The sequence below is a fragment of the Salmo salar genome, chromosome 04 (genome assembly GCF_965601325.2).
Source record: "Salmo salar chromosome 04, fSalSal1, whole genome shotgun sequence".
Classification (NCBI taxonomy): Eukaryota; Metazoa; Chordata; class Actinopteri; order Salmoniformes; family Salmonidae; genus Salmo; species Salmo salar.
The window spans coordinates 75,901,300-75,917,650 of NC_138294.1; the positions used below are offsets into that span (position 1 = coordinate 75,901,300).

A 16,351-nucleotide genomic window follows, 5' to 3' on the forward strand; every position below is an offset into this window, starting at 1 on the left:
AAAATCTGCAGAACTGCAGGAAATTAACTTTAAAACGGTTTTCTTTCTCTTCAGTCACGAGCGGGGCCGCTCAAATGTTTTGCTAGCAAGGTGGGGGGAGGGGAATATGGATGTGGGTATACAGACCTACGAGCCACTGGGTCCCTCATGATGAGTCCTGTTTTTTTGTGGCCCCCAGCACCATTAAAGCAGCCCATCCCTGATCTAAGCCTACATGTAACAGAATCTCTTGCACTTTTGACAATAACTTTGCATAAGGCCAATTTCACATGATATGCCTAAATACTTAAAACCACTAGGCTAACAAGTTATTTTGATTATTTAATTACCTACATGTTATTTGAAGTTATTCATTTGGAATGCGCCATCACGTTTAAAAAAAAAAGTCTAAATTGGGCATGCCTATAAATTGTGCAATTTAAGGCATCTAGTGCTTATGTTAACTTTAATTGTGTTGGATGAAAAATATAGACCTTTCAAAATGTTGAATGCAACATTATCGCCACGTGACTTGATGCCTACTGTGGTAAAAGGAGTTGTTAAACGGGAGTGACGATGAGTGTGTTGATATAACGGTAATAGTCAAAATCCCACTTTTAACAACCATCAGAATTGGATTTTTTTTTTTTATTATGCATGCCAACATATTAGGCAATTATTAAAAGTAGGCAAAGTGATCATGTCAAGTGAAAATTATAAAAGTTTAACCAACTGGCCCAAGCAGGTCACTGACAGGGATGATTGACTGGCCCAAAGGGTTTCCAAAACCTCCCCTGGCCAGCGGGCAGCCCTTTATGTCGAGCCCCGAATGTTGACATGTTTTGTAATGTTATGTGGATGACTCAGTCAGTACCATAACAGAAAGTCAATATTGTAGGGTCTGTACCAGAAAGCATTATACATCATTAGAATTTAACTGCCATTTTTACGAATTAGTCATCACATAGCTATTTCTGACTGTCAGACATCGAGTCACAGTTGGACGGATTAATGGAACACATCAAACGACATATGTGCATTACATTTAAACAAATGTTCCTGTTACTGAATGTTCTTGCTCTTGAATGATCTTGGACCGTGATTCACTTGGCAAAAGACATTTAGTACAGTCTTCAAACTAGCTGATTTATTCATAGCCTAATAGACCACACTAGACAGAGATGGATGCACTAAACTATTCATTTAATTTCAGTTATAATTCTAAACATACAGTAGGTCATTTTTGTTAACCAAATAAGGAACAAAACCAGCATAATACAAAAACAAATCTAAATGCATTAGATTCAGAGCACCTGGTTTCATGTAATTAATCCCTGACATGAAAACCACAGTTTTGTACTACTGTACGAAATAATTGTGGAATATCATTAATCTCAATTAAAATTGTTATCCATCGGGCCTCCCGAGTGGCACAGCGGTCAAAGGCACTGCATCGCATTGCTTGAGGCGTCACTACAGACCCGGGTTCGATCCCAGGCTGTGTCGCAGCCGGCCGCGACCAGGAGACCCATGAGGCGGCGCACAATTGGCCCAGCGTCGTTCGGGGAGGGTTTGGCCGGATGGGATGTCGTTGTCCCATTGCGCTCCAGCGACTCCTTGTGGTGGGCCAGGCGCATGCACGCTGACACATTTGTGCGGCTGGCTTCCAGGTTAAGCAAGCAGTGTGGTTTGGCAGGGTCGTGTTTCAGAGGACGCATGGCTCTTGACCTTTGCCTCTCCCGTGTCCGTACGGGAGTTGCAGAAATGGGACAAGACTGTAACTACCAATTGGAAATCACAAAATTGGGGAGAAAAAGGGGTAAAAAGTTCCCCCAAAAAATGTAAATATGTTATCCATGAGTAGCTAAGGTGAGAGAGGCACCTAACCTGTCTCACTGGCTAGTCGGACAGTAGAAACCGATAGGCTACTCCTTTAAGATTGTATATTGAATCTAGACAGTGCAGAATGTGTCAAAGACGACACCTGCTCTCAAGTGGCTAGTTTCACAATGAAGATTTTAACACCTTTCTGCCACCTACTGTACACACACACACACACCACCAGTCAAACGTTTGGACACACCTACTCATTCAAGGGTTTTTCTTAAATTTTCACTATTTTCTACATTGTAGAATAATAATGAAGACATAAACTATTAAATAACACATATGAAATCATGTAGTTACTAAAAAAGTGTTAAACACATCTAAATATATTTTAGATTCTTCAAAGTAGCCACCCTTTGCCTTGATGACAGCTTTGCACACTCTTGGCATTCTCTCAACCAGCTTCATGAGGAATGCTTGTCTAACAATCTGGAAGGAGTTCCCACATATGCTAAGCACTTTTTGGCTGCTTTTCCTTCACTCTGCGGTCTAACTCATCCAAAACCATCTCAATTGGATTGAGGTCGGGTGATTATGGAGGCCAGGTCATCTGATGCAGCACTCCATCACTCTCCTTCTTGGTCAAATAGCCTTTACACAGCCTGGAGGTGAGTTTGGGGTCAATGTCTTGTTGAAAAACAAATAATAGTCCCACTAAGAGCAAACCAGATGGGATGGAGTATCGCTGCAGAATGCTGTGGTAGCCATGCTGGTTAAGGGTGCCTTGAATTATAAATAAAACACTGACAGTGTCAACAGAAAAGCACCAACACACCACCTCCTCCATGCTTCACGGTGGGAACCAAACATGCGGAGATCATCCGTTCACCTACTCTGTGTCTCACAAAGACATGGCGGTTGGAACCAAAAATCAAACATTTGGACTCATCAGATCAAAAGACAGATTTTCACCGGTGTCCATTGCTCGTGTTTCTTGGCCCAGGCACTTGTCTTATTCTTATTGGTGTCTTTTAGTAGTGGTATATTCACAGTCTGTGAATTTCAAACATCTAACTGGGATATAACAAAAAGTTAAAGCGTATAGCAGTGAGACTGTTGAAGGTGGTGCACTAATTATTAAAGTGATCTAGTGAGAGAAACAAAATATTCAGGATTTTTCAAATTTTCCAAAAAGCACTCCTAATAGGACATGGCAACAGAATTGTTTTATTTTTCAAATGCGGGCCTCTAAATATGCTGTCAAAGACATTCACTGACCTAGAATAAACTTGAATGCAGATATTGTACTGTGTGCTCATAAACAAGTGCATACACTCTCACACGCACTCACTCACAAACGGACACACGCATACCCTCTCGAAACAAACACAAAAACAAACAAAAAGAGTGTGCACTCCTCCCCCCCTCTGTCACGTGACCAATGCACACACGCAGGCACATACACACACACTAAACCAAACCATAAGAGTCTGGGAGGGAAATGTTTATATTTCCACTGTGCAACATCAATCAGTCAAAGAGTCTTGGCAGACAGGCAGACAGGGCATGCAAATCAAATCAGCAGAGACCTCTGATGCCGCCACTCATCAGCAGACAAACCACGGCGGATGTCACCACTCAATGACATGTTCCAGTTACCCCCACAACATAGCCTTAAAGGGATAGTTGACAAACTATATTTTAGTATTTTGTTCATTAGTTCACTGTTAATACAATGCCAAAACGATTTGCATTGGAATAACAGACGGTGTGGCACTTTAAAAAAGCTGTCTCTGTCTGAGCAACATCGGAGCAACTAAAAAAAACTACCCTGCCCTATTGGACAAATTAGGGGTTTAGTGCTTTGGATAAACCGTAAACAGATGGTTTTTTTGTTTAGCCAAGTCTCTCGAAGCTTTCAGAAATTTCACAATGACCTTGCTCAACCTACTCCCAAATCACATTTAAAAAAAAATCAGTCTCAGGAGTGAAAATGGATATCCAGTTTGAGTGGATTACCAAAAATATTGACATCATTACTGTATGAGTATCATTACCCTAATTAGATGATATCCGACAGCAAAAACTAAAACAAACCACGTTGGCCAGGGTGAAATGAATGTCTATATGCCTTGTGGGTATTAAAACTGACATTTCAGGGGGGCTTTTTAAAACAACTCTTATACTAAAAGGGCATCATTTTAATTTTTACAATTTCACACCCATCTAGTACTGGGTCGGGCCCACTTTGCCTCCAGAACAGCCTGAATTCTTCAGGGAATTCTACAAGGTGTCGGAAACGTTCCAAAGGAATGTTGATCCACGCTGACACCACACAGTAGCTGCAGATAGGACGGCCTGTTCCACCTCATCCCAAAGATGTTCTATAGGGTTGAGGTCTGGGGACAGCGCAGGGCACTAAAGTAAACTGAACTCGCTGTCATGTTCCAGGCAATGTTTTTCCACTCCTCAATTGTCCAGTGTTGGTGATCACGTGCTCACTGGAGACGCTTATTATTGTTTTTATCTGATAGGAGTGGAAACCGGTGTGGTCATCTGCTGCAATAGCCCATCCGTGACAAGGACACCATGCTCAAAATCGCTTAGGTCACAAGTTTTTCCTATTCTATCATTCAATCGAACAGTAACTGGATGGCTGTCTGCCTGCTTTATATAGCAAGCCATGGCTACATGACCGTAGGAGCGATCCATTTTCACGAACAGGGTGGTGTACCTAATAAACTGTCTGGTGAGTGTATATAAAACACAGCAAAATCACGTTAGACTGCACTGGGCCGTTAAGATAGCAGAAAGACAAAAGGTATTGCCAGCTCAAAATGTATTTAGCTAAAAGCTAAATACCTGTGATGAGGCAAATTGTGGTTAAAGTATACTTTCCAAAAATATAAACGCAACATGCAACAATTTCAAATATTTTACTGAGTTAAAGTTCATAGAAGGAAATCAGTCAATTGAAATAAATTCATTAGGCCCTAATCTATGGATTTATAGGCAAACCCACTTGGGAGCCAGGCCCACCCACTGGGGAGCCAGGTCCAGCCAATCAAAATGAGTTTTCCCCACAAAAGGGCTTTATTACAGTCAGAAATACTCCTCAGCACACCCCCTCCCTCCCCCTCCTCAGACGCTCCTGCAGGTGAAGAAGCCGAATGAGGAGGTCCTGGGCTGGCATGGTTACACGTGGTCTGTGGTTGTGAGGCCGGTTGGACGTACTACCAAATTCTCTAAAATGAGGTTGGAGGCGGCTTATGTTAGAGAAATGAACATGCAATTCTCTGGCAACAGCTCTGGTGGACATTCCTGCTGTCAGCATTCCAGTAGCACACTCCCTCAAAACTTGAGACATCGGTGGCATTGTGTGGCCTTTTATTGTCTCCAGCATATGGTGCAACTGTGTAATGATAATGCTGTTTAATCAGCTTATTGATATGCCACACCTGTCAGGTGGATGGATTATCTTGGCAAAGGTGAAAGGCTCACTAACAGGGATTTAAACACATTTGTGCACAAAATGAGAGAAATAAGCTTTTTCTGTGTATGGAACATTTCTGGGATCTTTTATTTCAGCTAATGAATCCAACACTGTTGAGTTGATATTTTTTTTCAGTATAGGTGGCTATTTGGGTAGTGTGCTTTATTTGGTCTCTTTCAATAAATTAAATCAGTAGGATCCCAATTTCATGAACGGTATAATTTCCCTCTCGAACTAACCCAAGATCTAAGCTACAAAACACCAAATGGTATCCTATTCCCTAGTGCATTATGTAGAGATTAAGGTTCCATTTGGGATGCAGATATTTGTTGTCCCCCATTAGAAGACAGGCTGACCAATCAGCAGAGCATCTGTTCAGGGTGCTTACACTCGGAGAGGGAAGCACCGAGCTCTTCACACCAAGCGTGTGATGCCCACTTCACCAACTGGGTATGACAGCCTGAAGATTATTATTTATTTTATTTCTTTATTTCACCTTTATTTAACCAGGTAGGCAAGTTGAGAACAAGTTCTAATTTACAATTGCGGCCTGGCCAAGATAAAGCAAAGCAGTTCGACAACATACAAAAACACAGAGTTACACATGGAGTAAAACAAACATACAGTCAATAATACAGTAGAAAAATAAGTCTATATACAATGTGAGCAAATGAGGTGAGATAAGGGAGGTAAAGGCAAAAAAGGCCATGGTGGCAAAGTCAATACAATATAGCAAGTAAAACACTGGAATGGTAGATTTGTAGTAGAAGAAAGTGCAATGTAGAAATAAATAATGGGGTGCAAAGGAGCAAAATAAATAAATACAGTAGGGGAAGTGGTAGTTGTTTGGGCTAAATTATAGATGGGCTATGTACAGGTACAGTGATCTGTGAGCTGCTCTGACAGCTGGTGCTTAAAGCTAATGAGGGAGATAGGTGTTTCCAGTTTCAGAGATTTTTGTAGTTCGTTCCAGTCATTGGCAGCAGAGAACTGGAAGGAGAGACGGCCAAAGGAGGAATTGGCTTTGGGGGTGACTTGAGAGATATACCTGCTGGAGCGCGTGCTACAGGTGGGTGGGGCTATGGTGACCAGCGAGCTGAGATAAGGGGGGACTTTACCTAGCAGGGTCTTGTAGATGACCTGGAGCCAGTGGGTTTGGCGACGAGTATGAAGCGAAGGCCAGCCAACAAGAGCGTACAGGTCGCATTGGTGGGTAGTATATGGGGCTTTGGTGACAAAACGGATGGCACTGTGATAGACTGCATCCAGTTTGTTGAGTAGGGTATTGGAGGATATTTTGTAAATGACATCGCCGAAGTCGAGGATCGGTAGGATGGTCAGTTTTACGAGGGTATGTTTGGCAGCATGAGTGAAGGATGCTTTGTTTGCGAAATAGGAAGCCAATTCTAGATTTAACTTTGGATTGGAGATGTTTGATGTGAGTCTGGAAGGAGAGTTTACAGTCTAACCAGACACCTAGGTATTTGTAGTTGTCCACATATTCTAAGTCAGAACCGTCCAGAGTAGTGATACTGGACAGGCAGGCAGGTGCAGGCAGCGATCGGTTGAAGAGCATGCGTTTAGTTTTACTTGTATTTAGGAGCAGTTGGAGGCCACGGAAGAAGATCATGATTGAAGAGAAGCCCATCTATGGAACCAAAATCACCTTAACAGGTAAAGTAGACCAGCTTAGCAAAGCTGTAATTCTTGGGATTTCGATTCATTAAAGAAATTCCTGAGTCCATTGGAACCGAAAGCAGTAATCATAAAAAATATATAATTCCTCTTACCCATGAAAGAGTGCATGTTTCAGTTTATGTGGTTGGGTTTCTTTTTATGTCACTCTGCAAACATTTTTGGTGAGTAGAACATGCACTCGTACGGCACGTGAAGAAGTGCGGTTTGGATGTCTCCCAGAACCAGAGTTACTGAGTTACATTGTAAGATAAAAAATATATATATCTATTTCACCTTTATTCAACCAGGTAGGCTAGTTGAGAACAAGTTCTAATTTACAACTGCGACCTGGCCAAGATAAAGCAAAACAGCTCGACACATACAACAACACAGAGTTACACATGGAATAAACAAACATAGTCAATAATACATTACAAAAAAAAATGTAATACAAATAAAAAGTATATATACAGTGTGTGCAAATGAGGTAAGATAAGGGAGGTAAGGCAATAAAATAGGCCATAGTGGCGAGGTAATTACGATATAGCAATTAAACACTGGAGTGATCGATGTGCAGAAGATGAATGTGTAAGTAGAGATAATGGGGTGCAAAGGAGCAAAATAAATAAATAAATACAGTATAGGGATGAGGTAGTTGGATGGGCTATTTACAGATGAGCTATGTACAGGTGCAATGATCTCTGAGCTGCTCTGACAGCTGGTGCTTGAAGATAGTGAGGGAGATACGAGTCTCCAACTTCAGCAATTTTTGCAGTTCATTCCAGTCATTGGCAGCAGAGAACTGGAAGGGAAGGCGGCCAAAGGAGGAATTGGCTTTGGGGGTGACCAGTGAAATCGAGAGATAAAGATAGATGAGAGAAAGAGATACAGTTGAAGTTGGAAGTTTACATACACCTTAGCCAAATACATTTAAACTCAGTTTTTTCACAATTCCTGACATTTAATCTGAGTAAAAATTCCGTCTTCGGTCAGTTAGGATTACCACTTTATTTTAAGAATGTGAAATGTCAGAATGATAGTGGAGAGAATTATTTATTTCAGCTTTTATTTCTTTCATCACATTCCAAGTGGGTCAGAAGTTTACATACACTCAATTAGTATTTGGTAGCATTGCCTTTAAATTGTTTAACTTAGGTCAAACGTTTTAGGTAGCCTTCCACAAGCTTCCCACAATAAATTGGGTGAATTTTGGCCCATTCCTCCTGACAGAGATGGTGTAACTGAGTCAGGTTACCTAGACCTCCTTGCTCGCACACGCTTTTTCAGTTCTGCCCACAAATTTTCTATAGGATTGAGGTCAGGGATTTGTGATGGCCACTCCTATACCTTGACTTTGTTGTCCTTAAGCCATTTTGCCACAACTTTGGAAGTATGCTTGGGATCATTGTCCATTTGGAAGACCCATTTGCGACCAAGCTTTAACTTCTTGACTGATGTCTTGAGATGTTGCTTCAATATATCCACACAATTTTACTTCCTCATGATGCTATTTATTTTGGGAAGTGCACCAGTCCCTCTTGCAGCAAAGTACCCCCACAAAATGATGCTGCCACCTCCGTGCTTCACGGTTGGGATGGTGTTCTTCGGCTTGCAAGCCTCCCCCTTTTCCCTCCAAACATAACGATGGTCATTATGGCCAAACAGTTCTATTTTTGTTTCATCAGACCAGAGGACATTTCTCCAAAAAGTACGCTCTTTGTCCCCATGTGCAGTTGCAAACCGTAGTCCGGCTTTTTATGGCGGTTTTGGAGTAGTGGCTTCTTCCTTGCTGAGCGGCCTTTCAGGTTATGTCGATATTGGACTCGTTTTACTGTGGATATAGATACTTTTGTACCTGTTTCCTCCAGCATCTTCACAGGATCCTTTGCTGTTGTTCTGGGATTGATTTGCACTTTTCGCACCAAAGTACGTTCATCTCTAGGTGACAGAACGCGTCTCCTTCCTGAGCAGTATGACGGCCGCGTGGTCCCATGGTGTTTATACTTGCGTACTATTGTTTGTACAGATGAATGTGGTACCTTCAGGCATTTGGAAATTGCTCCCAAGAATGGACCAGACTTGTGGAGGTCTACACATTTTTTTTCTGAGGTCTTGGCGGATTTACTTTTGATTTTCCCATGATATCAAGCAAAGAGGCACTGAGTTTGAAGGTAGGCCTTAAAATACATCCACAAGTACACCTCCAATTGACTCAAATTATGTCAATTAGCCTATCAGAATTTTCTAAAGCCATGACATCATTTTCTGGAATTTTCCAAGCTGTTAAAAGGCACAGTCAACTTAATGTAATTAAACTTATGACCCACTGGAACTGTGATACAGTGAATTATAAGTGAAATAATCTGTCTGTAAACAATTGTTGGAAAAATTACTTGTGTCATGCAAAGTAGATGTCCTAACCGACTTGCCAAAACTTTAGTTTGTTAATTAACAATATTTTTTTTTAGTGTTTCAAAAACGAGTTTTAATGACTCCAACCTAAGTGTATGTAAACTTCCGACTTCAACTGTATATTTAGATACCATACAGCATGTAAATGCAAGTATTTCCCGTGACTGTGTTTCAAAACCAAATGTTTTCTTGGCCCACCACTCCACCCTGGACATGAACAGCCTCTATGACCAGGTCTACCTATACAAGGCAGCAGTGCCCACCTTCGCCCGTTCTCTAAAGGACATCGCTCTCAAACGCAGCCCCAACACTTCACGCAAGAGCAACAGATCAATATACACCCCGCCCAGACCAGCGAGACACTCTCCCAGACCTGCGGGACCTCCCCTCTGAACCTACACAGAGTACCCACGCCGAGAGGACCTACATCCAGACCAAAACATCACCAGCCACATACACACCCCCACCCCAACCAATCAACACCCCCAAGTCAACCATGCCCACCCCATGCACCCCACCCCCACAAAGAGGGCCTCAACATGGAAGTCACACACACGCCCAGGCCATGATCGGGCAAACAAGCCCAACCCCCACTCACACTAGCCCAAGCAATTGGCATTTATCAGATGCTCAGCAGGCTCTGCTCACACTCACTTGCCTGAGGCCAAACCACACGACCAACAACATTGGACACTTGATGGAACACAAAGCCTTCACTATCTCATTCTGGAATATCCAAGGCCTGAGGTCATCTGCCTTTGGCCTAAAGAGCAGGTACCTGGACTTCATCAAAGAAATCAGAGTGTCCTCCTGTGTGCTACCTATATCCACCCACTAGAATCACCATACATTAACCTGTTATGGCTAGGGGGCAGTATTTTCACAGCTGGATAAAAAACGTACCCGATTTAATCTGATTATTAGTCCTGCCCAGAAACGAGAATATGCATATAATTATTAGCTTTGGATAGAAAACACTCCAAAGTTTCTAAAACTGTTTGAATGGTGTCTGTGAGTATAACAGAACTCATTTGGCAGGCCAAAACGTGAGAAGATTCTGTACAGGAAGTACCCTGTCTGACCATTTCTTGAACTTCTTTGCCATCTCTATCTATTACAAAGGATCTCTGCTCTAACGTGAAACTTCCTACGTCTTCCATAGGCTCTCAGAGCCCGGGAAAAACCTGAATGTCGTCATTCCAGCCCCAGGCTGAAACACATTATCGCCTTTCTCAAGTGGCCGATCAAGGGACTGTGGGCTTAGGCGCGTGCACTGGCTGCCCCCGTCTTTGTGTTTTTTCCTCTGTTTGCCAAAAAGGAGATTCCCGGTCGGAATATTATCGCTTTTTTACGAGATAAATTGCATAAAAATTGGTTTTAAACAGCGGTTGACATGCTTCGAAGTACGGTAATGGAATATTTAGAATTTTTTTTGTCACGAAATGCGCCATGCGCGCGACCCTGATTTACCATTTCGGATAGTTTCTGGAACGCACGAACAAAACGCCGCTATTCGGATATAACGATGGATTATTTTGGACCAAACCAACATTTGTTATTGAAGTAGCAGTCCTGGGAGTGCATTGTGACGAAGACAACAAAAGTTAATCAAACTTTTGTAATAGTAAATCTGATTTTGGTGAAGGCTAAACTTGCCGGGTGTCTAAATAGCTAGCCCGTGATGGCTGGGCTATGTACTTAGAATATTGCAAAATGTGCTTTCACCAAAAAGCTATTTTAAAATCGGACATATCGAGTGCATAGAGGAGTTCTGTATCTATAATTCTTAAAATAATTGTTATGCTTTTTGTGAACGTTTATCGTGAGTAATTTAGTAAATTGTTAGTAAATTCCCCAGAAGTTTGCGGGGGGTATGCTTGTTCTGAACGTCACATGCTAATGTAAAAAGCTGTTTTTTGATATAAATATGAACTTGATTGAACAAAACATGCATGTATTGTATAACATAATGTCCTAGGTGTGTCATCTGATGAAGATCATCAAAGGTTAGTGCTGCATTTAGCTGTCTTCTGGGTTTTTGTGACACTATATGCTAGCTTGAAAAATGGGTGTCTGATTATTTCTGGCTGGGTACTCTGCTGACATAATCTAATGTTTTGCTTTCGCTGTAAAGCCTTTTTGAAATCGGACAGTGTGGTTAGATTAACGAGAGTCTTGTCTTTAAAATGCTGTGAAATAGTCATATGTTTGAAAAATGGAAGTTTTCGGATTTTAGAGGAATTTGTATTTCGCGCCACGCCCATCATTGGATATTGGAGCAGGTGTTCCGCTTGCGGAACGTCTAGATGTAAGAGGTTAATGAAGACAGCTTCTCCATCCTGGAGGGGGAAATCAATAATTTCCAGGCCCAGGGACATGTACTAGTCTGTAACAACCTAAATGCCAGAACCGGACAAGAACCTGACACCCTCAGCACACAAACACCTGCCTGGAGGTGACAGCATTCCCTTCCCCATATGCACCCCTAGGCACAACTATGACAACATAACCAACAAAAACGGGTCACAACTCCTGCAGCTCTGTCACACGCTGGGTATGTATATAGTCAATGGTAGGCTTCGAGGGGACTCCTATGTTAGGTACACCTATAGCTCATCTCTTGGCAGTAGTAATATAGACTACTTTATCACTGACCTCAACCCAGAGTCTCTCAGAGCGTTCACAGTCAACCCACTGACACCCCTATCAGACCACATAAAAATCAGTCTACTTGAACAGAGCAATACTCAATCGTGTTAACCCTCGCAAGGCTGCAGGCCCAGACGGCATCGCCAGCCGCATACTTAGAGCATGTGCAGACCTGCTGGCTGGTGTGTTTACAGACATATTCCATCAATCGTTATCCCAGTCTGCTGTTCCCACATGCTTCAAGAGGGCCACCATTGTTACTGTTCTCAAGAAAGCTAAGGTAACTGAGCTAAATGACTACCGCCCCGTAGCACTCACTTCCGTCATCATGAAGTGCTTTGAGAGACTAGTCAAGGATCATATCACCTCCACCCTACCTGACATCCTAGACCCCCTCCAATTTACTTACCGCCCCAATAGGTCCACAGACGACACAATCGCAATCACACTGCCCTAACCCATCTGGACAAGAGGAATACCTATGTAAGAATGCTGTTCATTGTCTACAGCTCATCATTTTACACAATAGTACCCTCCAAACACGGCATTAAGCTCGAGACCCTGGGTCTCGACCCCGCCCTGTGCAACTGGGTCTAGGACTTCCTGACGGGCCGCCCCCAGGTGGTGAGGGTAGGAAACAACATCTCCACCCTGCTGATCCTCAACACTGGGGCCCCACAAGGGTGCGTTCTCAGCCCTCTCCGGTACTCCCTGTTCACCCACGACTGCGTGGCCATGCACGCCTCCAACTCAATCATCAAGTTTGCAGACGACACTAGAGTGGTAGGCTTGATTACCAACAACGACGAGATGGCCTACAGGGAGGAGGTGAGGGCCCTTGGAGTGTGGTGTCAGGAAAATAACCTCACACTCAATGTCAACAAAACAAAGGAGATGATCGTGGACTTCAGGAAACAGCAGAGGGAGCAGCCCCCTATCCACATCGACGGGACAGTAGTGGAGAGGGTGGAAAGTTTTAAGTTCCTTGGCGTACACATCACGGACAAACTGAAATGGTTCACCCACACAGACAGCGTGGTGAAGAAGGCGCAGCAGCGCCTCTTCAACCTCAGGAGGCTGAAGAAATTCGGCTTGTCACCAAAAACACTCATCATTTTACAGATGCACAATCGAGAGCATTATGGGCAACTGCTCTGCCGATAACCGTAAGGCTCTCCAGACGGTAGTGAGGTCTGCACAACGCATCACCGGGGTAAAACTACCTGCCCTCCAGGTCACCTACACCACCCGATGTCACAGGAAGGCCAAAAAGATCATCAAGGACAACAACCACCCGAGCCACTGCCTGTTCACCCCGCTATCATCCAGAAGGCGAGGTCAGTACAGGTGCATCAAAGTGGGGACCGAGAGACTGAAAAACAGCTTCTATCTCAAGGCCATCAGACTGTTAAACAGCCATCATTAACATTGAGTGGCTGCTGCCAACATACTGACTCAACTCTAGCCACTTTAATAATGGAAAAATTGATGTAATAAATGTATCACTAGCCACTTTAAACAATGCCACTTCATATAATGTTTACATACCCTACATTACTCATCTCATATGTATATACTGTACCCTATACCATCTACTGCATCTTGCCTATGCCGTTCGGCCATCACTCATTCATATATTTTTATCTACATATTGTTATTCATTCCTTTACACTTGTGTTTATAAGGTAGTTGTTGTGAAATTGTTAGGTTAGATTACTTGTTAGATATTATTGCATGGTCGGAACTAGCACAGAAAAAAATAATGTATGAAATGAAATGAAATGTATGCATTCACTACTGTAAGTTGCTCTGGGTAAGAGCGTCTGCTAAATGACTGAAATGAAATGAACTAGAAGCACAAGCATTTCGCTACACTCGCATTAACATCTGCTAACCATGTGTATGTGACAAATAACATTTGATTTGATCAAAGCCAAAGGAACTGAGTAATATTAAGAAACGCTATAGATGGAAGGAATGTAGTTTGGAAACCTACCAAAAAACAATTAGGCAACAACAAATTCAATCCCTTTTAGACAACTTCCTGGACAAAACGTTCCACTGTAATAGTGAAGGTGTAAGCATGGCAGTAGAAAATCTTAACTGTATATTTGACCTCTCAGCTTCCCTATCAAATCTAAATATCTCATTTAGAAAACCGAAGAAAATGAACAACAATGACAAATGGTTTGATGAAGAATGCAAAAATCTAAGAAAGAAATTGAGTAACTTGTCCATCCAAAAACAGAGACTCAGAAAACCTGAGTCTACGCCTTCACTATGGTAAATCACTAAACCAATACCGAAATAGACTACAGAAAAAGAAGGAACAGCACATCAGAAATCAGCTCGATGTAATTGAAGAATCCATAGACTAACCACTTCTGGGAAAACTGGATAACACTAAACAAACAACACAAATAATTATCTATCCAAAATGGAGATGTATGGGTAAACCACTTATCCAATCTTTTTGGCTCTATAACAAAGAAAAAAACAGCAAAGACATATATATGATCAAATACAAATCTTAGAGTCAGCATTTAAAGACTACCAGAACCCACTGGATTCTCCAATTACCTTGAATGAACTACAGGACAAAATAAAAACCCTCCAACCCAAAAAGGCCTGTGGTGTTGATGGTATCCTCAATTAAATGATCAAATATACATGCAACAAATTCCAATTGGCTATACTAAAACTCTTTAACATCATCCTTAGCTCTGGCATCTTCCCCAATATTTGGAACCAAGGACTGATCACCCCAATCAGCAAAAGTGGAGACAAATTTGACCGCAATAACTACCATTGGTTATGTGTCAACAGCAACCTTGGGAAAATCCTCTGCATTATCCTTAACAGCAGACTCGTACATTTCCTCAGTGAAAACAATGTACTGAGCAAATGTCAAATTGGCTTTTTACCAAATTATCGTACGACAGACCACATATTCACCCTGCACACCCTAATTGACAAACAAACCAAAACAAAGGCAAAGTCTTCTCATGCTTTGTTGATTTCAAAAAAGCCTTAGACTCAATTTGGCATGAGGGTCTGCTATACAAATTGATGGTAAGTGGTGTTGGGGGAAAACATACGGCATTGTAAAATCCATGTACACAAACAACAAGTGTGTGGTTAAAATAGGCAAAAACACACATTTTTTCCCACAGGGCCATGGGGTGAGAAAGGGATGCAGCTTAAGCCCCACCCTCTTCAACATATATATCAATGAATTGGCGAGGGCACTAGAAAAGTCTGCAGCACCCAGCCTCACCCTACTAGAATCTGAGTCAAATGTCTACTGTTTGCTGATGATCTGGTGCTTCTGTCACCAACCAAAAAAAGGTCCAGTCGCCAGGACCACAAATACAAATTCCACCTAGACACCGTTGCCCTAGAGCGCACAAAAAAACTACACATACCTTCGCTTAAAGCTGTGAACGATCTGAGAGACAAGGCAAGAAGGGCCTTCTATTCCATCAAAAGGAACATAAAATTCGACATATCAATTAGGATCTGGCTAAAAATACTCAAATCAGTTATAGAACCCATTGCCCTTTATGGTTGTGAGGTCTGTGGTCCGCTCACTTACCAAGAATTCACGAAATTGAGACTGTGCATGCAGAATTCTGCAAAGATATCCTCCGTGTACAACGTAGAACACCAAATAATGCATGCAGAGCAGAATTAGGCCAATACCAGCTAATTATAAAAAGCCAGAAAAGAGACGTTAAATTCTACAACCACCTAAAAGGAAGCGATTCCCAAACCTTCCATAACAAAGCCATCACCTACAGAGAGATGAAGCTGGAGAAGAGTCGGCTAAGCAAGCTGGTCCTGGGGCTCTGTTCACAAACACACCCCACAGAGCCCCAGGACAGCAACACAATTAGACCCAACCAAATCATGAGAAAACAAAAAGATAATTACTAGACACATTGGAAATAATTAACAGAGCAAACTAGAAGGCTATTTAGCCCTAAACAGAGAGTACACAGTGGCAGAATACCTGACCACTGTGACTGACCCAAACTTAAGGAAAGCTTTGACTATGTACAGATTCAGTGAGCATGGCCTTGCGATTGAGAAAGGACACTGTATTCAGACCTGGCTCTCAAGAGAAGACAGGCTATGTGCACACTGCCCACAAAATGAGGTGGAAACTGAGCTGCACTTCCTAACCTCCTGCCCAATGTATGACCATATTAGAGACACATATTTCCCTCAGATTACACAGACACAAAGAATTCGAAAATAAACCCAATTTTGATAAACTCCCATATCCACTGGGTTAAATACCACAGTGTGCCA

General features: G+C 42.3%; 1 protein-coding gene across 1 annotated transcript in view; it reads right to left on the reverse strand.

Moving 5' to 3' along the window:
- tmem132e (transmembrane protein 132E) overlaps nucleotides 1-16,351 on the reverse strand; it is a 367,581-nt gene that overhangs the window by 277,244 nt on the left and 73,986 nt on the right. The window lies entirely within an intron of this gene.